Raw genomic sequence first — 23177 nt, 5'->3', positions numbered from 1 at the left:
CCCCCTTGCAGAGGAATGAAGTACGTCCTTGTCATTGTCTGCCTATTTTCAAAATGGGTGGAGGCTTACCCTACACGAAGGAATGATAGCATCACAGTAGCAAAACTATTACTTAGAGAGCTCCTACCACGTTTCGGTTTTCAAGTAAGGAATGAATCAGACCAAGGAAGACATTTCAATAATGAAATAATTGGTTTAATCTGTGAAGCATTTAAAATTGAGCAAAAGCTGCACTGTGCATACCGCCCAGAGGCTTCTGGAGTGGTAGAACAACTGAATGGCACAATCAAATCAAGATTGGGAAAGATTTATGAATCAACTCGATTAGAAAGGCCAGATGCTTAACCTCTTGTTCTGATGGGACTCAGAAGCATTCCAGACAGAAAAACAGGTTTGAGTCCTCATGAAATACTCATGGGAAGAGCAATGAGGCAGGCATGGGTGCCAGGACATAAGTTGATAAATATATCTGATGACTTAGTACCAGAGTTCTGCAAAGAACTGGCTGACCAAGTGCGTTCTATCTCTCACCAGGTTGGAGAAGACGCTGTCCTCTGGCAAACAACTCCAGCACACGATCTGATTCCAGGTGACTGAGTTTTAATAAAAGAACATACACGAGAATCTTGTCTAGCTCCAAGGTGGGGAAAACCAACACAAGTGATATTGGTTACCACTACAGCAGTAAAGTGTAAAGGAGTTCCGAATTGGATCCACGCGAGCCATACAAAAAGAGTGGCTAAACCTGATGAAACTGAAGCTGAAGGTTGTGCAGCTGAGGGGTCTCGAGAAAGTGATTCCGAAGTAGCTGATGATGAACAACCGAGCATCAGTCAGGATGAATGGATTCCAGTGATTGACATTCCTGCAGATGTTGTGAACCAGAAGCCAGACCTATTTAGATAGACAAAGTGATAGTGAGGATGAGATAGGAATAGAAGAACGTACTCAGGTTACACAAATCAAAATCAAAAGTAATTCTGAGAAGGAACAGATAAGGAAAGATCAATATACTCAGACATTCCAAATACCTGTCACAGTTCCAGAGTCTGAGAAGGGACAGATAGGTAAAAGGGCGAAGGCTCAGGAAGAAGAAGAGGAAGAGACCGAGATACCTGAGCTGGATCAGATAGATGTAGATAAATGTGTTCAGGAAGAAGAAAATAAACCAAATCAAAGTCAACTGCAGCACATACCTGAACAAGGCCAGATTAGTATCTAGGTAGAAGAAACAGAAGAAAGGCCTGGACCAAGTCAGATAGAGAGGGATACAGATGATGAAGATACACAAATTGTGCCACAACTGATTGAAAACAAAGGAACAATTGAAGAAAAACAAAGCATAGTGCCAGCTAAAAGAATCAGAAAAGGAGATAATTGGTCTGATTTTGTTAATAAACAAAGATCTTGTCTAAAATCAATAAATGAAGAACCAGAGCAAGTAAACAAAATATCAAGTCAAACTGAGCTTTCCACAGAACAACTAAAAAGAAAAAGTCTGAGATTAAAAAGACTGAATAATAAGTTCAGAGGTCCTGAATGAACTTATGTCATTCTTGAAGATCTTTAAAAATTAGAACTGAGTGATGATGATGATGAATTAATTGATGAACCAACAAACGAAGAAGTAAGACCAACTTGAAAATTTCACAGGTTGAAATTCTGTGAAAAAGTCTCCAAGAGGGGCTAAGTCTACATAATCGAAAAATGGGGGATCATACTGTTAATGGTAAACCGAAACGAAATTTCTTAAAAACATGCTGTAGAATATGCACATGTCGTATAGTAATAGTACTTATAGTATGGTTAGGACTGACCGTAGCTATTCCTTATCTAATGAGTAAAAGTGAAAAGAATGATACTAACATTCATGAGAAGGTAGATGCACTTGAAAAATTAGACACACATGGAAATATAGACAATGTTAGGCAGCAAAGAATAGAAGTAGAAGTATCAGACAAGGAAAGATTGCATTACGATAAAGTTAGAAATAGAACACATTTGAATGTATTTGCAAATCTATTAGTACACTATGTAGAGGCAATGGAAATAAGTGATTGCTATGTATGTATGGAGCTACCATTGTCTGTAGCGGAAGGCGTCACTTACCATCATTTGCCCCTGACTTATGATATTTCATGTAGTATTTTAGCTAGCTTATTTTACAAGAGAGGACCCTTAAAATAGTATTATTCTAATTTAGATGTGATTTTCTCTGAACTTCCTATTCATAATAACCTGAATTCCGTACATAGTAAAGGTAACATAGCTCGTTATATGGGAGAATATTTTCTAAAAATAGGTACAATAGATATAGCTGAAGCACACAAGAATAATTTAACATGCATTTTACATGATGAAGAGAAGGAATTTTGAATGTAGTTGAGAAAAGGAGAGAGGATTTCCAAAGAAAAGCTACAGAATAGAAACGAAAAAGATTCCTAAATGGGCAGAAAATAAAGAGTACACCTTGAATGGCAAAACTCATGCTGCTATGTTGCTGGACTTTGAAAAGAAAGGGAAACTCTGTCTCCACAGGGAAATAACAAGTTATTATAACAATATATTCTTTGGTTCCAGTGAATGTGAACACAATTATAAAATAATTGGGGGTTGCGGTTTCAAAGATAGAACTGAACCGGCGTTTTCTGGAATTTATTATATCTGTGGGAACAAAGCGTATTACAAATTGCCTGAACATTGGTATGGGAGTTGCTCTTTTGGAATTGTATTCCCAAAAGTATATCATATAAATAGAATCACTGGAAGTAATGAAGACACGAATGGACTAACACGTAGTAAAAGAGCTAGTATAGCAGAAATTGTAGGTGACATGTTTAGTGCATTGATACCTTCAGTGGGAGTGGTTTTAAATACTCAAAGAATTTGCAAATTATCGACAGTGGTAGATCGATTATCGACAGACACTGCTGGAGGTTTCTTAAGGATGAATACAGAATTAGTTGCGGTAAGATCAATGGTTTTTCAAAATCGACTTGCTCTTGATACATTGTTGGCAAAAGAGGGTGGAGTCTGCAGAATGCTGAAAGTGCAACATTGTTGCACTTACATACCTGACAAAAGTGTAGAACTGAAAGGGTATGTAAGGAATATTACATATTTAGAAAAAAAAAACTTAAACCACTGGAGGTTGATAGTGCATGGAAAAGACTAACAGATGGTCTTTTCTCTATAGGTAATTGGTTTTCTAATGTAGGGAAATGGTTTGTAGGTAAAATACTGATGCCAATGGTGGGAATAGCCTTATATTATTTTAGGGATAATAATTTGTTGTAGATGTCACAAACATAAAAAGACACATGCAATAAATAAAAAGGGAAAGAAAAGAAATATCAATGAAATAGAAATAGAAGAATATAATAGACATTTGTACAAAAAAGTGAAAAACCTCCATATGAAGAATGAAAAGAATATGAACAGAAAGTTTAAAGAAATTGAAATTGGTGAAGTGTAAAAGTTGTCATCTGTTTCATTAATTAGTGATGATATAAAATATCATCAAAGAGGGGATTGATGGAGCAAGGTTTCACACGTAAAAAGTGACTTGCTCGTACTCAACCCTCTCGATAATATTATTAATGTATTTACTAACATGTTTTGTCTTATTAATATTGCATTACATGACATATTAGATATCTAAGGGAAGCTTGCCAATGTGCTTTTACAAACTATAATCCGCTTGCACTAAAATGGCTGCTGCTACGTGGGATTTTCTACTGCGCATGCGTCTGTCATGCCCACGTGACATGCTTGGTGGGAAAAATTTTGCTTCTGTGCAATAGAACTAAGATGGCTGTTATGTGTCCTAATGTGCAAGAAGCTTGCATCGCTGCTTTGCTAAACTGTTTGTTTTTGCTTAATATCTAACACAATAGTTAAAATAAAATAATGGGAATAGAGAAGAAATAAATGGTATCCAGTGCATTCATTTATTCTGTGTTTCTAAAACTGTTTCTTTTCTATTTTTTCATGTTATCAAATTTACGGGCCTAAATGCTTTGCTGAACTCCATCTTTGGAGAAACTGCGCCTGTGCGACAAATGTCCTAAAGCCACAGAAGCTGTAGCCTTGAATCATGGCCATGACGGACATGGAAGGCGGAGAAGAGTGAACTCCTTGCCTTACCAGAGGAAGCTGAATTGATTAAATTGTTTAAAAATATCATTGATACATTTCACTACCGGAAGGAATAAAGAACATGGGTAGATACTGTTATGGGAGGGAATGACTTGAATACATGATTGACAAGTTGCTCTAAAAAGTGTGATGTGATGGATACTCCTCGTTCTTTGTCCAATAAAACTGGGATTCACACATTTGCAACATTTGGGGGTGGTACACTGACCTGAAAAATAGTATAACTAGGGTAGGCTCAGTTAGTTAGATTGTCCGACTTGTCCGAATAGCTGAACTGTCACTGACCCAACGCACTCAATAGGTGATAGGGAGCAGAGTTGCTGGCGGAGCACTCTGTCAGAAGATTCGATAACCCAATCGGGGTTCTGGGGAGGAGATTGTTGACCCAATCGGGGTTCGACTGTTAGCTGCAGAGAGGGTTTACAACGCTGGTGTTTTGAACTTTAACTGTGGTACTGGTCTTAGCCTGTGGTGGTCCTAATCTGATCCAATTTGGTTCGTAACCTGTCCTGATTCTGACTTGCACCTGTTCTTTTCTACTGGCACCTGTACTTTAGGATCCAATTTCTTTGTCTCAGCCTATGACCAGGGTTGGTCATCACACCGAAATAGGTAACTAATAAGTGTGGGTTTGTCATTGTACTGTTTTCCCTTTTCTCTTACCCACCCTCTGTTCAAATGCTTAATGACACTTTCTCTCCAAATCATTCTGAAATGTTTATGTTTTAAATCTACATTAGTCTAAACAGAACAAGAAATTAATTTGAGTTTTCATGTTTATAAGTTTTCTACATTTTTACTTAGATCAAGATTTTAAACCTTTCCCGAGTTTGTGGTTATTTATGAAATCCTAAATGTTATTATTGCTACCTATTTTTCTCTCACTCCCTTGATCCTTTAGGACTTCAGGTATCGGTGACTTGGATTGGTAAGATAAATGGTATAAAAAATCCAAATGGTAAAAACCCCAATTGATTGAGTGCAGGTTTACCTGTTTAATGTATATATAGATATATGGGCCCAGGTGAGTTGTTATGTTATGTTATGTTATAGCGCTCTTGTATAGCGCACGGCTACTCAAAAAGAGTGTCCCGGCGGTATGTTGAGCAGGTGAGCCTGCGCTCTATCATACAGACAGACGTACCACTCACCTGTAATTATTCTGTTTGACAGCCATCTTAGGGAAATTAAAATATAAAAGAGTTTAGAGAAAGCTCCATTCCAAATTCACGATTTCACTTAAGTTATTATTTCCCCAGAAAACCTGCCAGTGAATCATTCTCCAATGGATTATCCAGTGAATTGTATACACACAAGATGGCCACCGTGTTTAGGTTGTATCGAGACAGGTGTGACTACATGTTGGCATTTTGACGAAAGAATCCCTGAGTTGAGGAGTGCACACTTACGTTCTGAGTATGAGGGGACAAAGAAGTTGGTTAGAACTTGGGCTTTGTTGAAATTGAACACACAAGTGTTTTTTCTGCGATTACAGCTCAGAAGAAGGCAGACCAGGCAGTAATGTGCCTGGGCTGGGTAGCTAGTAAGAGAATGTTTTCTGGTGGTTTGCTACACACAATTGGGAGCATCAACAGCATAACTGAATTAACTTCACAGTAGTTGTCCCAAAAAAACACCAGAGCAATATCCGCTGCTACGTATAGTCACACATTTTATGAACTAAGGGGCTTATTTACAAGCCCATTGCTCTGCCGGTGCATCACGTTTTTTGAAGCACTGGCTGTGCAATGGGCTTGCCCATATTTACAAGGCCACGTAAAGCCACCCTGCATTACTTTTCATGGCCTTGTAAATATGTTTCCCTGGGTATGTAACACTTACAACGCAACTTTTACGTCGTAATGCTGTTACAACGCAGCTATTACAACGCAGGATCCATTACATCGGATGCCATTACAACGCATGGCATTACATAGCAGATGGTATTACAACGCATACCATTACATCGTAAGTATTGGTAAGTATATAATTTTTTTTATTTTATTTAATATTATATAATTGTTTTAATTATTATTAATTATAAATAAAAATATTTATTTATGTTTTTAAATATTATAAATTAAATATATTAATTTAAGTAATTTTGGGGCACATGGGTGTTTTTAAGTTTTAGGGAAGGGTTTGCGTTTTGGGGTACAGGGGTGTTTTTAGGTTTTAGGGCAGGGTTTGTGTTTTGGGGTACAGGGGTGTTTTTAGGTTTTAGGGCAGGGTTTGGGTTTTGGGGTACAGGGGTGTTTTTAGGTTTTAGGGCAGGGTTTGGGTTTTGGGGTACAGGGGTGTTTTTAGGTTTTAGGGCAGGGTTTGGGTTTTGGGGTACAGGGGTGTTTTTAGGTTTTAGGGCAGGGTTTGGGTTTTGGGGTACAGGGGTGTTTTTAGGTTTTAGGGCAGGGTTTGGGTTTTGGGGTACAGGGGTGTTTTTAGGTTTTAGGGCAGGGTTTGGGTTTTGGGGTACAGGGGTGTTTTTAGGTTTTAGGGTAGGGTTTGGGTTTTGGGGTACAGGGGTATTGTAGGGTTCAGGGGTAGGTTTGTGTTTTGGGATAATGAAATTATATTTACCATTTTTTATTTAATTAAAATATATTTAATAAATTAAATTAATTTTATTACATTAATTACATTTTTAAATTAAATTAATTAAATTAAATAAATTATTTCAATTAATTTAATTTATTTACAATTATAAAAATATGTACATTAAATTAATTTCATTATTTTAATTAAATTACATTATTTCCTTTTTTTATTAAAATTACATTTATTAAATAGATATTATTTTATTAAATTAAATTAATGGCTATTCCAAAATGTATTTTAATTAAATTAATTAAATTAAATTAATTAAATTAACTTAATAACATTTTTTAAAAAAAGGTATACTTACCTATACTTACGATGTAATGGTATGCGTTGTAATAGCATCTGCTATGTAATGCCATGCGTTTTAATGGCATCCGATGTAATGGATCCTGCGTTGTAAAAATTCCGTTGTAACGGAATGCGTTGTAAAAATCCGCGTTGTACTGACACCAATCCGTTTCCCTGTCATGCATAACTCTATGTGAAAGGGGCGTTTCATGGGTGTTGCTATGGGTGTTTCCACGCAGCATGCATGGAACCTGACACATTCCCCGATTTACAGGATTTTGTAAAGCTGGGAATGCGTCAGAATCCAACGCCGCCCCTGTGGAGGCATAGGAGTGGCACAATGAGGAGAAAAACTTTTATTTCTCCTCATTTTTCCTCTTTCTATGCATGCTGTATTCTGTAGCACTCATAAAAATAGGAAAATGCATTTAATGATTGTTTTTTGTGCAAAAAGGTATCCCTTCCTGAACAAAAAAAAAGAATTCCTGCAACTCAAAACACCCTTGCAAAATGATGCTAGGATGTCTGCACTGGTGCATGGCTGCTGTTTGTGTTCTAATGCTGGGGAGAAGTACGGGAATGCTCTGTATCTTTTCTTTGTGACCCACGGCAGCGCAGCAGTCCTCAGCATAATCTCCTACGCCGACGACACCCAGCTGATCCTCTCCCTGACCAACGACCCTGCCTCCGCCAGAGCCAACCTGCACGAAGGGATGAAAGAGGTAGCCGAGTGGATGACGACCAGCAGCCTGAAACTGAACTCTGACAAGACGGAGGTCCTCATCCTGGGCTCTTCACCCTCCGCCTGGGACGACTCCTGGTGGCCTCCCGCCCTGGGCACCGCACCCAAACCGACAGACCATGCACGCAACCTGGGCTTCATCCTGGACTCCTCCCTCTCCATGACCAGGCAAGTCAACAACGTCTCCTCGGCGTGCTTCAACATCCTACGCATGCTACGGAAGATCTTCTGGTGGATCCCCACCGAGACCAGGAAGACCGTCACCCAGGCCCTCGTCACCAGCCGACTGGACTACGGCAACGCCCTCTACGCCGGTACCACCGCCAAGACCCAGAAGAGACTCCAGCGGATCCAGAACGCCTCAGCCAGACTCATCCTCGACATCCCACGAACCAGCCACATCACCGGACACCTGAGAGACCTTCACTGGCTCCCCGTCAACAAAAGAATCACCTTCCGCCTCCTCACCCACGCACACAAAGCCCTACACGACCAAGGCCCGAGCTACCTCAACAGCCGGATCAACTTCTACGCTCCCAAACGCCACCTCCGATCAGCCAACCACGCCCTCGCCGCCGTCCCCCGCATCCGAAGAGCGACTACAGGAGGAAGGTCCTTCTCCTACCTGGCCGCCAAGACCTGGAACTCCCTCCCGACCGACCTGCGCCTGACCCAAGACCACCTCTCCTTCAGGAAGAAGCTGAAGACCTGGCTGTTCGAGCAGTAGCGGCACCCCCCCCCCATCAGCGCCTTGAGACCCTACGGGTATGTAGCGCGCTCTATAAGTGTCATTGATTGATTGATTGATTGATTGATGCACTACTGTGCGTTTAAATATTGTGAATGAGGTCCTCAGTTTACAATAATGAGGCTTGGGATAATAGATTAACCAGCCTGTGGGATTGCTTTCTCTGAGTTGTTGCACAGTACTTGACGGTCATTGTCAAATTTGTAGAATGTAATGCAAGTATAAGAGAGCTTGTTGAAGCAATTTGGCTCCTTTATTGAGCGATCCCCAGATAAATCTACTCACTGCAAGATCCAACCAGCAGAGCATATTTACTACAATAACATTATATGTATTCAACCCAAGACTGTCAAGTTGCCCTTGCTAGGAAGCTGACACAACATGACTACAGGGCAAACCTGTAACTTGCCCGCAAAAAAAAAATTACCGATTATACAGTACTTAAAATGCTGCATCTAGAGTGGTCACATGGAGCCTGAATTTTCCCATTCCTATTCATCTTTAAGAAACTCACCTAACTAAAATCCACAGAAGAATCTCAAATAGCAGTATTGAGACCCAAGCTGGATGTAGTACACTGGAAAAGGGCTAGTGTACACAATTGAGTAGCTGGGTAGCTGAATAATATACATGCTTAGGTGATTTAAGAAGAAAAACAAGTTAAAAGCACACAAACCGCCAATCAAATGGGCAGTGGCTCAAAAACAGAATGGCCACTTTGCAGTCCAATAGACGCAGCTATTGTCAGCCCACTTAGGACGTGGTTGAAAGTCCAAAGGTTCATGGCTGCATGCTTGGCATTGAATCCTTGAGAACAGTACCATTTGAAACCTATTCTGAATCAACTTCTCCTGCATTAGCATCAAACATCTCAGGACTTCAAGGCTCTAATCCCTGTCAGTCCTCACATAATTCAGGATCTCCAGTGTTGGTTAAAGAGGGGCATTCCATTCCATCTACCCACTCCGCTTCTTCTCACTGCAGGTGTGAGCCTTTGGAGATGGAGCCAGTTCTCCAGAGTCAGGAGGTGAGGGGTTAATAGACCAAAGAGAAGGGAGCGTACTCTTCCAATTAGGGAGGAATGTCAGTGAGTTGGAAGGCGTTTCATACTTTCCACTCTCAGCTAGAAGGAACAAATCTGTTTGTGAGAGCAGACAACATTGTTGCCAGATATTACCTCAACCAGCAAGGGGGGGGGAGGGGGCAAGGAATTGGTAATTGAACGAGTTGTCAAAAGAGATTTTCTGCTGGGCAGGGAGGCAGCTCCTATCTTTCAAGGTAGTTTATATTCAAGGAAAACTCAATCATAAGACAGAGGCTCTCAGCTGCGGTTTACCATCATCAGTCAATTATCATATTTCTCGGTTTCACTACAATCTGGTCTGGGCTCATTTCAGGAATCCCGAGATCGACCTCTTTGCATCCCACAGAATGCTTCTTCTCCTAGATTAGAAGAGATCCCAGCTTCTCAGGCTTTTGCAGTGGATGCTTTTTCATTCCTATTGCCCAAAGTGAATCTGCATGCTTTCCCTCCGATTCCCCTCCTCCTGAGGAAGAGGAAATGAATACGCTAATACTGGTCGAGTTGTTTTGGCCCCGGAGAATATGATTTTCTCAACTGCTTCAGTTGGCAGTTGTGGGGCATTTTTTTCTTCCACTGTGTACTCCTCCTCTTCAGTTTCTTAATCTCTTATTGGAAGTCCTTCATCATCTGAGCCCAGCAGCGTGGAAATTGAGAGGGTAAGACTAGAGAAATTGGGACCTTCTCATAATGTGGAATAAGATATCCAGTCGTCTCGGGAAATAATTAAGTCATTCTCTAAATATTAGAGGGTGTTTGAAGCTTGGTGTTCAGCTAGGCTTTTAAAATTTGATAGTATTAATCCTTTTCAGAGAATGGACATTTTATGTGAGGTTTTCTTAAAGGGTGTTGGTCCAACAAATTTGTCAGCTCAGTGGTCTGCAATCTGCAATCTGAGCCTTTGTCTCCAACTGATGATATGCCTCAGGTAGCTGTTAGTAGGCTCCTTACAATTTTTAGACTCAGACGTCCGGTAGTTCCTTGTTTGGTTCAGACTTGGGATTTTTTGGTCATTCTGAAGGGTCTTCAGGAAGCCCATTTTGAACCTTTAGAGTAAGCTCCGTTTTCATTGTGGTCAGCTACGGTTGCCTTCCTCAATGCTATCACTTCAGAGAGGAGGTTGTGAGAATTATGGTCTCTAGTTATCACCCACCCTTACTTGAGATGTTTTCTGGACAGGGTAGTTTTAACACAAGATCCAAAATTTGAACGGAAGGTTAATTCAAAATTTAATCTATGTCAAGAAATTTTTCTCCCAGTTTTTTCTTCTGGAATACAGCCTGGTGAGCCATTCTTTCTGCATGCCCATAGGTCTCTTTTAATTTATTTGGTCTGTACATGGCCTTTTGAGTCTCCAGCTCCCTAGTTGTGTACTTTGACATGGCTGAAAGAAAATATCTACCCCTACTCTCAGTAGGAGGGTGAAGTTGGCAATAGTCCAGGTATCCCGTTCAGTACAGATGAACCCACCAGGTAACATCCAGTGTAGATCTACAAAATCCATTTCATCGACCTGGGCTGAGGCTGGGGGAGCTTCTGTCGGTGATTTAGGAGGGGCGGCGACATGGTCTTCCCCGCAAACCTTTGTGAATCATCATAAATTGGATTTGTCTTTCAGCAGAAAAAAAATTAAGTGCTGTGGTTTTGGGTTCTGCAATGAAGTAATTGTACACTTTTTCACAAAAGAGTAAGGTAGCTCCAAGATAAGGATAGTAGATTGTCTCCCAATTTAGGAGTACAGGTTGAAGACCAAGAGGTCGACGGTACAGAATTCCTGTCAAGGCCCAAGGAAAGATAATTTTTATGGACACATACTTGTGTCTTGCTTCATCATAGGCAACCGCTCCTCACCCTGGTAGACAATACCACCAGGGCGGACTCTGACAGGGGAGGTAGTTCGTAGATAAAAATTACTAGACAAAAGTGGGATCCAGATTCATTAAAAATACATTGAGGTTCCCCGGTATAATTGAAATACAAAGCCTCAATCTGTCTCTGTAAGCCAACATGTTTCTGGCCTTGTGTTTAGCCTTAACAGGTTTTGAGCATTCTTCAGGGCTAGGGATCCCTAAGTTTCTCAGGCCGACTATTCTCTGAGATACATTTACTGATACAATAAAGAGGAAAAACCCAGGAGAATCCTACCTGAGTATCGAAAGAGGGTGCATTAACCTAAAAAAATAATTACAAGAAAGGGACATACATTGGAACTTCCCTACAGGAGCACACATTAATTGTAACCATGGTGTGGGCATACAGGTGGCACTGCATGGTACTATAAATCAACACATGTGATTAGTGACATAGACCCCTAAGATGCAGCACGTGCTGTGCAGAGGCACGAGGAAGCACAGAGCACTGCTTGTGCTTACCATTGCTAGAGCAATACTTTGATGCTATTGCTCCTGTTCATGCAAAGCTGCTCAGACCTATAGGTACAGGTTAGGGAGGTGGGTGTTGGAGGTATTGCCCTCGAATGGCTACAGTCCTTTCTTTCTGACAGGTCCTTTGTGGTCTTTGAGGAGGGCGTTCTCTCCGGGCAGAGGCCGTTGCAGTGTGGAGTCCCTCAGGGTTCTTCGTTGAGTCCCACCTTATTTAATATCTACATGTGGCCATTGGCTGAGGTGGTACTCCCCTGGGGGATTCACACGGTCACAAACGCGGATGACACACAATTAGTGGTGGGTCTTAATCTGCACGATATTTCTAACTAAGGCTTGGAGGGTAGCCTTGCGAATGTCTCTGAGTGGATGGATTCGTCCTTTCTCAAATTAAATGGCACAAAGACTGAGATAATGATTCTTGGTCATGCTGCACCCCACAATCTGGATTCTGTATGGCCTGCCTGCCTTGGTGCGCCACCTGTCCCTAAGATGCAAATTCTTGGGGTATGGCTGGATGGCAAATTGAATCTTACCGTCCAGACAGGCAAGGTAGCCGCTAATTGTTATGGCCTGCTCAGGATGATGCTGAAGATTCTTCCCTTTCTGCCATTTGATGCCAGGCGCATGGTGGTTCAATCCCTGGTTCTGTCACGGTTGGACTACGCAAACGTAGTCTACCTGGATGCGCCACTGGGAGCTATCGGGAATCTGCAGATAGCACAGAATTGTGCGGCTCGTCTCCTGATGGGTACCCCTAGGCATGAGTCAGCTAAACTAGCCCTCAGACGACTGCATTGGCTTCACGTCGCAGACAGGGTCAGGTTCAAAGCATTGTGTATTGTCCATAAGTGCATCTCGAGTAAAGGGCCAGCCTTGTTGCAGCCCTTGGTGCAGTTATATGACACCAAGAGGACTCTGAGATCTAGCAATAAACAACTGCTGTCAGTTCCATAGGTTAAACGGTCCCGGACCGGAGGACAGCTCTTCTACTATAACGCAGCCAGGCTTTGGAATCAGCTTCCTGATCCCATTCACCTTGAAGTTGATCATCCTAGGTTCAGGAAACAGCTGACGACTTTTCTTTTTGCTTGATCACTCTTGAATGAGTGTGGTGACAGTATGCGCTGGGATCCCCTATGGGTAGCCATGCGCTAAGTGCGTATTCATTAATTCATTCATAATATGATACTACAACTGTTTTAGGGCACACCGCTGATTGTTCCTTCACCATAGTGCAAACAGGGGGCATATGGTTGTGGTGTAGGCCAGCATTCCTAACTTTTTTACTTCTGCAGACCTCTACTAAATCACTAACGAAGGCCAGGGACCCCTGCCTAAGCAATTTCTATGTTTTGAACCTTAAAAATCGAAACTAGACAAAACTACAAAAACATATATACAATATACAAGCTATCAATGATTACCTCAAATCACACACAAATATAGAAACATTGAAATTTTATTTTTAATGGGAAATTTGGAGCTCTAGAATATCACCGTCTTTTTGCTCATAGCTTATACTCTCTTTTTGTCAGCACATAAGAGTCCTTCAATTGAGGCCCCCCATTGTTAATATTGTTGTCAGGTTGGTTTGTGGGAGCAGCGCAGGTACAGAAAAGAATACCAGTAATTCTGATTTCCTATTTCAAGTTCCTTCACATTTTCAAAGTTTTTCAACATTTTCAATTTTACATTTCACCTTTTTATGTGTACATACTTTATACATCTGCACATATTCTTTTTTTTCTAAACAGTTGCGGACCACTGAGTAAGCATGGTGGACCCCAAGGGGTCTGTGGTGTAGACAGCCTTAATATTGCAGTGCCTAAAACCAGTCACTGCTGCCTAACGAATGAGTACAGGGCTGTGAAGTTCGCATACTGTTATATGAATTTTGCTCTGACTTTTACGTCGCCCTTTGACACTAAAATAAAGTGCACTTGTTGATTTGATGCTGAACTGCACGATAGCAATGGACTGCTGCAAGTCGTGGAACAGTAACACAGTGTGTTCTCTGTATCTGAATAACTCCCAACGCAAATAATCTCCACTCCAGACATGAAACACAAACAGGACTGAAATCTATATGTTCCCAAAATCGGGCCAATGGCCTCATTCAAATGGGTTCTTGTGCAACGATGAGAAGGAGGCCTGTGAGCATGCATGGCAATGCATGACTTTTGCAACAGTATGTTTTAATGGTAGGCATCCATTTTATTTATTTATTTTAGTTATACTTTCTACTCATGTACAGCTTTTCTCCCACTTACTCTGGCAGCAAATTTGTATTTCTAATGTACTCCTATTGTGATTGTTTAGTAACTGTTCTCTTGTAAAGCGCTATGCCTCCAAGCCATGTCGCGCTTTATAAAACCAGAAAAAATAAATAATTAAAGGTTCCTCACTGGAGAACTAGTTCGACCTTCCGCTTCAAATGTGGAATGTTTCAAATCGCTCCAACTTTAGTTTGCAACATGTAATTTTTAGTGAATCTTTATTTTGTAAATATGTAACCATAGCTGCGTGACGGTAGTAGTTATACGTCTGTGCACAAGTTATAAGTCTCCAACTTTAATTTGCAATGTGTCATTTTTTGTGAATCTATGTTGTGTAAATATGTAACTATCACTCTTCGTAACTCTAGTAGTTACACACTTGTCACTTCTACAATGTTACCTCTCGGTAAAGTACACGCTATATGAAAACGCATAAATAAATTAATATAAGCGCTGCTGTTCCTTCACCTGCCTGGCACAATGCAAACACGAGGCGCGCATTTGTGGCAGGGTGCCTTTTTTTGCATTTCCACATGGATTTTTTTTTAAGTTATAGGCACATAAAGAAACAACTCAAGTGCCCGTAGCACAAGAAAACGATTTTAATCCAAGCAGATGGCCGAACTGGTATTTGAGGTTGCGAGGGATGCCTACATCCGTGTTACTCTATCGCGTTAAGTGCACTGTAGAGCACACGATTGTGGTACAACCGCTCTCTTCAGTGGGTGACTGTGCGCGAAATTCTAACTACGGCACCCTAAATTACGATGACTCACTTACAGTGTTATGTGTCACTTTACCTTAAAGATAAGATCTACCTACTGCCAGACTTGGCTTAGATCAAGGCAGTCCATGACGCAACAATCAGGGCTCTGTTTGGCCAACTTCCAGGGAGCGCCTCGCGCGGGCCCTCATTGGCTGCCTGCATTCTAGGCTGCACGTGCGAGCAACACAAGGGGCCTAGTGTGGGTTCTGGGTTCATTCCAGGGAAGTGCAGGAAATACCCCTCCGGTGCCCTTACAACAGGCTTCCCTTTCATCTCCCTATTCTTGCCGTCCCCTCCCCCTGTGCCCGCTCTCCTCCTTTTCCCATCAGTAACAGAGAGGCTGGCAAGCTTTCAATCCAGGGTTTCCCAGCACTTGGTGCATTTCCCAGCAGGTCAGCTCGAAGATTAACCCTATCAGATCTGGAACACTGAACGTCGAGCCCTGTGCCTGCCTGCTCTAGCCCGGTACGAGAAAGGGAGAGGTCTTCCTTATTGAGGAGCAGTCAGTCCCGCACCCTTCCTGTCTGTGGCCGCGCCTGTCCCCTGCCGGTGAGACATGACTGACAGGCAGACAGCGTCGTGCGGGAACCGAAACACTTCAGGGAGCTCTGTAAGAAGTTGGAGCAAAGGGCGTAATCGAAACGAGAGTTTTAAGTTCGCTCCTGACAGCCGGGTGGTCGGTGTCAGTGCCCATGCCCACATGTATGTATGGGGCACTTGGATGGCGCAGTCATAGCTGCCAAGGTTTCAGATTGCTATGTGTGACAATTTCATAATTTCAGTGTAAATATGAGTGACATTTCAACAACTGAGTGACACTGTCTCGAAAGCAAAATCAAGCAATGAAGACAAAGGAAACATAAAGATCAGAAATAACAGACATGACAAGTTTCTCCCACCCACACACACATGTAGCGTGTGGTTTACTTTTAAGGTATTGGAAAGTTTTTCCGACCTCAACGTTATAAGCAACAGCCTTTAACTGACTGGATGTGACCAGCTGCAAAGAACAACTGTACTTTTCAATTCAACTCTGAAATTAAAATTATGAAGTCGCAAGAGTGACTGGAAAATCAATATTTTCGCATCAGACACAAAAGCTAATATGAGTCCTCCCTCTCTCAGTTGAGCCAGTAGCTTAGCACGTCAGAAAGGTTGGACCTGGGAAATAACTGCCTTGCCTACACATTAACAATATGGGTCTCCTATCCAGCAGGAACATACACTATAGGTGGCGGTGGAAGGGCACAGGGAGTAGTGCTGCAAGACCTACCCCCATGCTGGTTAGGAGTGCCAGGGGACAGTGCTGCTCCCATAGGACATGTTTTGGGCAATTGAGCACAGTGAGTGCCAAAGTATAGTATAGTGCTGAGTGCGTCCTCTGGGACAGGCTTTGGTTAGATCATCACAGAGAGTGCCAGAGGGCAGGGCTGCGTCCTTTAGGACAGTTTTGGTTAGAGGAGCACAAAGAGTGCCAGAGGACAGTGCTGCATTCTCTAGCACAGGCTTTAGTTAGATGAGCACTGGGAGTGCCAGACCACAGGGCTGCGTCCTTTAGGACAGTTTTGGTTAGAGGAGCACAAAGAGTGCCAGAGGGCAGGGCTGCGTCCTTTAGGACAGTTTTGGTTAGAGGAGCACAGAGAGTGCCAGAGGACAGTGCTGCATTCTCTAGCACAGGCTTTAGTTAGATGAGCACTGGGAGTGCCAGACCACAGGGCTGCGTCCTTTAGGACAGTTTTGGTTAGAGGAGCACAAAGAGTGCCAGAGGGCAGTGCTGCATCCTCTTGGACAGGTTTTGGCTGGTTGAGGCGAGGACAGTGAGGGACAGAGGATAGTGCTTCCATGTGTGCTGCATTCTGCAGCACACATAGAAGAAGGAAAAAACGAGTAGAAATAAAGATATTTCTCTACGTTGTGCCTCCTGAGGAGTACGTTTTTGGCGCAGCCTCAGAGTTACGATTTCTCGTAAATCTGGGGCAGTGTCAAAATGCCATGGATGTTGTGGGAAACGCTCCCAGCAACACCCATTGCATGCCCCTTTAACATAGTAAACTGTGTTAAAGGGAACGATATTTACGAGGCAGCATTAAGCCAAAAAAGTGGCTTAGTGCTGCCTCGTAAATATGGAGCAGGCTCCTGCGCCCTGAAAATCACAACAAGCATTGGCATAGCCAATAGATCTTGCCTTTGGGGTGGGCGAGCAAGATAAGCACGTGTGAGCTTGAGCAAGTGCAAAATAAGGGGCGTGAGGTTGAGAGGGCTCCACAGGCAGCAAGCAGTTTCTGGGAGTGAGGGTACCGCAGGCGGCAGGCTATGAGCGTGAAGTCATCTTAGGCTTCGGGCTTGAGGGTTACGCAGGCAGCAGGCTCTAGAAGATGGGCAGATGCAGGAGGGATGTTCAGGAGAGTAAAAGTCACAATCCGAGCAAAGCAGGGGACAAGCTAGGGTAGTCAGAGCCAGGACGCACTTATACAGGGAGCACGCTGTGAGAGGGAAGAGGAGCACACACAAGCAGGGAACAGGCGTTCAGGGAACAATAAAAAGAAACAGCCACTGCCTGATAGGGAGCAGTCACTAATAGGGAGTACTTAGGGGCACAGGGCGGGTTCTCAGTTAGAGTAACAGGGTAGGAGCATTACACACATACAGCTGCCACAGTGTAAAGTATAGGGTTTCACAGGAAAAGGACAATTGAAGAAAGAAGCTTGACCAGATGGAAATCCAAGTAGATAGATTTATTATCCAAATCCAGCATATCACAGGAGTGCTGCTATTCTCCTGAAGGTTCAACCACTCACTGACACAACGTCTGCTGCTGAACCAACAGGAGAAGTACACCACAAGAAATGTATCTTCAAACATAAACATGTTTGAAGATACACTCTTTACAAAAATACTATCACGAGGAACCTTGGTTCGAGACCAAGGGCCAGATGTAGGTAAATCTCATTTACCGATTCTTAAATAACGAATTTTACCGATTCGGTATTCATGAATCGGTAAATGAGATGTAGGTAAAAATTCGGTAATTTTTACCGAATCGGTAGGATTCGTTATTTACCGATTCGGTAAAAACCGAATCAGTATTGCCCATTGATTCCTATGGGCCTTGAAGCCTATAGGAATCAATGGGAAATACCAATTCGGTATTTACCGAATCGGTAAATACCGAATCCTGCAAGGGTGCAGGGGGTGTCACTTTGACACCCTCCAGCACCCCAAGTACAGGCTTGTGTGACATGTGGCACACAGACATGCCCTAAGGGCATGTCTGTGTGTCACATGGCACAGGTGTACATGCACAGATGTGCATGTACACCTACATTCGGTATTTTACCACCCAATTGTATTGGGTGGTAAAATACCAAATTCTGAAGGCCTGTAGCACTGTAAACAGTGCTACCTACATAAGAAAATACCGATTCGGTAATTTTACCGATCGGTAATTTTTCCGATTTGGTAAAATTATCGATTCGGTATGTTTTTAAGGCCCCTACATACCAATGTCGAAATACCGGTAGGAAACGGCCGAAAATCAGTATTTTCGGCCGTTTCCGACCGGTATTTGGACACCTACATCTGGCCCCAAGTTCTAAATGACATATTAATAAAAATAGAAAGAAGACTACAACAACACTAATGTAAATGTAAATGCAAATGTATTGCGATTTATATAGCGCACGTATCACCCGAAGGCATCAAGGCGCTTGCCTTGGGAACCCGTCCTGGTATTCCCCTGTGAGATAACCCCAGCAGGGTATCCACAAGGTGAAAGCCAGGCATCCCGCCGCGAGGGGCCGTAGTGGAGATTAAGCAAGCTATTATGTAAACAAAGCACATTACATCATCTCTCTTCCTATAAAAATGAAAACATTTTAAAATAAACAACTTTCTTAAGACATATAGTAATTTTTGAATCTCACAGGAATAGAACAATTGCGAGAAGACTTATGTGAATCACAAATTGAAGTTGAAGAAGAAACTGAGGGATGACTCATAGGTGACACTTGTGAAGAAGTAGATGTTGGCAATGTAGAAGATAAAACAGAATTGTGAGCATCTTCAGACGTAGAACCTAAAGGAAAGTGTGAGCAATCATAGTCACATGAAGTTGACTTGAGCATTAACATTCTTTTTGCTTGTTCATCTGAAATTTTAACAACTGCTCTCTTACTCCACCACCCTTTCCTTTCAAGAAAAAGTGAACCTTTGGAAGTTTTAACAACTTGAATTGGCAATGAAAATTTTGAAAGACCTTTTTTTTTTCCTTATTTGGATTTTTGAGTAACACCCAATCACCAATTTGAAAGTCTTAAATGGGCAAAGTAGAAGGCGAATTAAAATGTCTCTTTGGAATATCCTGATTGTCAAAACATTCCTCTTGAGAGTAAGTTTATCTCTACAAGCCATGCAAGAAGAATCCTCTTTTTTCATTACTTTTATCCAATTAGGACAAATAACACCATTTGGATTTCTCTTTTTTAAAAGTCTGAATGGAGAAATTCCTGTTGTGGAATGAGGTGTGACTAAGTAGGACCAAATCTTTTTCCTTAAAAAAGATTCAACATGAAGATTACATGCGATGGCTGTCTGAATACCCTCTTCGATGAATCTGTTAATCCTTTCAATAAGACCATTGGCAGAAGGAGAGTAGAGAGATACTTTGAGGTGTTTTATATCATGCCTTTTAAAGTACTCATGCAAGGCAGTTGAGCAGAAATGTGACCCATTGTCTGTGACAATTTCTCTGGGAGATCCTTCGCTTTGAAAAACTCTATCCAGAAATTTTATGACGGCAAAGGAACAAGGCGAGTCACAAAAGTCAAAGTTAACCCATTTTGAATGTTAATCGGTGAGTGCCACAATGTAGCGTTCATTGCTTGAAAGAATATCAAATGGGCCTGCAAAGTCAATCGCAATCTTGAACCATGCCTCCTCGGGCACAGGCACACAATGAAGGGGAAGTTTGTTTAACTTCCAATGTTTATCTGAAAGAAGACAAGTATCACATTTGTCAAACAAACAACAACATCTTTATCTAAGGCAGGCCACCAGAAGTCCTCTTTGAGTTTCCTAGAAGTTCTGCCTATGCCTAGATGACCATCATGTGCAGAGTCAACTAATTGCTTTAGAATGGAATATGGAGGAATAATTTGACCCCCCCGCATTAAAACATCATTAACAATGGACAGATCTTCTGAGACTTGAGCAAAAGATTTAAGAGAAGCTGGCAATGACCGTTCCTTAGGCCAACAACAAACAATCATATTTTTTACAGCTTGAAGAACTTGATCATTCTCATACTCCTTAAGCCAATCAGATTGAGACAGAAAAGGAAAAAGTGAAATGGAATCACCAATAGACGATACGAAACACTCAACCTCGTCAGTTTTAGTTTCATTCAAATTTTCTTTTAAGGGGAGCCTGGACAGGCAATCCACCCTCACATTGAGTCCTCCTTTAATATAGCAAATGGTGAAATTAAACTCATGTAACTTTGAAAGAATACGTACCAACCTTGCTGAGGCTTTACCTGTTCCATTACCATTCAGCAAATGCAGCAAAGGCTTGTGATCACTCAGTAAAACGAAATGCGAACCCCAAATATAACTCTTGAATTTTTCTACTGCCCATGAGCATGCGAGTGCCTCCCTCTCAATGGTGCTGTAATTCTTTTCTGCTGATGAAAGGGATCTGGATGCAAAACCTATGGTCTTTTCAGATGTACCAAACCACTGACACAAAACTGCACCCAGACCTGATTGACTTGCATCAACAAAGATAGAACATTTCACACCAGGGGTGAAAGAGGAAAGTGCTTGAGAATTGAGAATAGATTTTTTGATTAAATTGAAAGAATCATTGAGCTCAGAAGACCATATAAATTTAACATTTTTCTTCAGGAGGTCACGTAAGGGTTGAACGATGTGCGAATAACCCTGTACAAATCTGGAATAATATTCGGTCATTCCTAGAAATGATTTCAATGCATCTTTATTAACTGGAACCTGTACATTTGAGATGGCCTGGGTGAGTGAAAATTTAGGTTTTATGCCTGCTGCAGAAATGGAGTGGCCTAAATAATCTACTTCAGACATGACAAATTTGTACTTATCTTCCCCAAGAGTGATTCCTGCATCTCTAAAGTGAGACAAAACCTCCCTAAGTGTTTTGACATGCTCAGCCTTATCTTTTGAGAATATTAGAACATCGTCCTGATAAGCCTGAGCGTATTTTATGTTTTTCAGCAAAGAATCTATAAACTTCTGAAAAACGCTTTCCGCTGAGGCCAGCCCAAGCGGCAATCTTAGATATTTATACGCCCCAAATGGCGTAATGAAAGTTATAAAATCTGTGGAATACGCAGAGAGGGGAATCTGGTGATATCCACTGCGTAAGTCGAGTAGGGTGAAAAATATCGAGCCATCAATGCCAGTTAAAAGGTCCTGAATTATTGGTAGGGGATGACAGTCTATGAGAATATTTTGATTAAGAGAGCGCAGATCCGCACAGAGGCGAATGCTGGAGTCCTTTTTTCTAATGATGACGATGGAACTAACCCACTGCGAGGAATCAGTGGGTTCTATTATACCATCTGCAACCATTTTGTCCAACAATTTCCTTAAATCCTCTCTCACACTAAGAAGGGTAGACCTAAATTTATGTATAACTGGAACTGCACCTGGCTTGAGTTTAATAAAATGTTCAAACTTTCTTATTTTCCCTATTTTGGTATTAAAGACTTGTGGAAACTCTTTGAGAATGTCGTTAACACAAGTGTTAAAATTTTCATCTATTGTTGAAATCTCAACATCATTAATTTGTACTGGATTCTTTGAACTTGGAACAAGTTTTAAAGTCATTTTTGCGAGATCTTGACACCCCACAATATTCTTGCCTTCCACCGCAACATAAACATTTGCTTAAGTAGTCCTACCCAGACAAGAGATATGGGACATGAAAAAACCCAGCATTTCTATATCTTTTCCTCCATATGCTTTTGGAACTATATCAATATCAGAAAGAGTAGTACCAGAAGACCATGCATTATTATATAAGCTATCTGAAATGATGGTGACTGGCACACCTGAATCAGCCATCATGTCTACTGACTTTTCGCCAATTACCACTATGCATGTACGTTCTGCTGCACGTTCCTCTATTGAATTTCCACAAGAATCAATTGCCAAAATTTCCCTACTTTCAGATATATTCTTGGATAATTCTATGGTGTTAATATTAAGATCTTTAAAATTAGTTTCCAAAGGAGCGATATCAAAAGGTAAAACGTTAAGTTCTTGATCAGTCAAATCATGCATTGCAATGGAACTAACGTGAACTGTACGTTTAGCCCTACATACTGTGCCAAAATGGCCAATTTTATGACAATTTGTGCATTTCTTCCCCAATGCAGCGCAAATAGGACTATTACTCAAATGAGATTTTGAACCACACCTAAAACAATATTTAGAGGGTTTTCTCTGTGGAGTTTTGATAAACCGGTTCTTAAAAGACACAGCATTGATAGACAAATCATTTTGAAAGGAATTGATAGGCAAAACATTATTATTTGCAATACATTCTGACGAAACAATACTTCTCTCTATGCTTTTTGCCATATCAATAACCTCTTGTAGAGTAGGATCCCTGCAGCTCAAAATACGTTCCTGTATTTTCTTGTGATAGCAGCCATACACAGCTGCTTGGCCCCTGCAACTCCCCCTGCGATGATTTTTAGGTCTCTCCTGAGACAGCGCATGCGCTGTCTCTTTGAGACAATTAGTAAGTGGCTTTTAAAAGTGCCACCTGAGGCTTTTGCTGGCCTACAGCTTGCGTTTACGAACTCGTGCACTTGCACAGCTGCCATCTGTATTTTTATTGCTGTAATCAGGCTCCTCTGCTTGCACTACCCCCCTCTCTTTTCCCCCTCCCTCCTGGTCAGCTTAATTTTGTCTCTTCTAGCTGTGAATCATGCTCTTCTGCTCGCACTCCTCCCTCTGTTCTCCCCCTCCCTCTTCGTCAGTTTCATTTGTGTCTTCTATCACTGTGAATGCTCCTGCTTCTGCCGGGCAAACACACCATCAGTCGTCAGTGCAGGCTTTCACCAGGCACACACACCACCAGCCGTCAGTGCAC

This window comes from Lissotriton vulgaris, chromosome 7 (assembly GCF_964263255.1).
Source record: "Lissotriton vulgaris chromosome 7, aLisVul1.2, whole genome shotgun sequence".
Taxonomy (NCBI): Eukaryota; Metazoa; Chordata; class Amphibia; order Caudata; family Salamandridae; genus Lissotriton; species Lissotriton vulgaris.
This window is presented reverse-complemented; position numbering follows the sequence as displayed.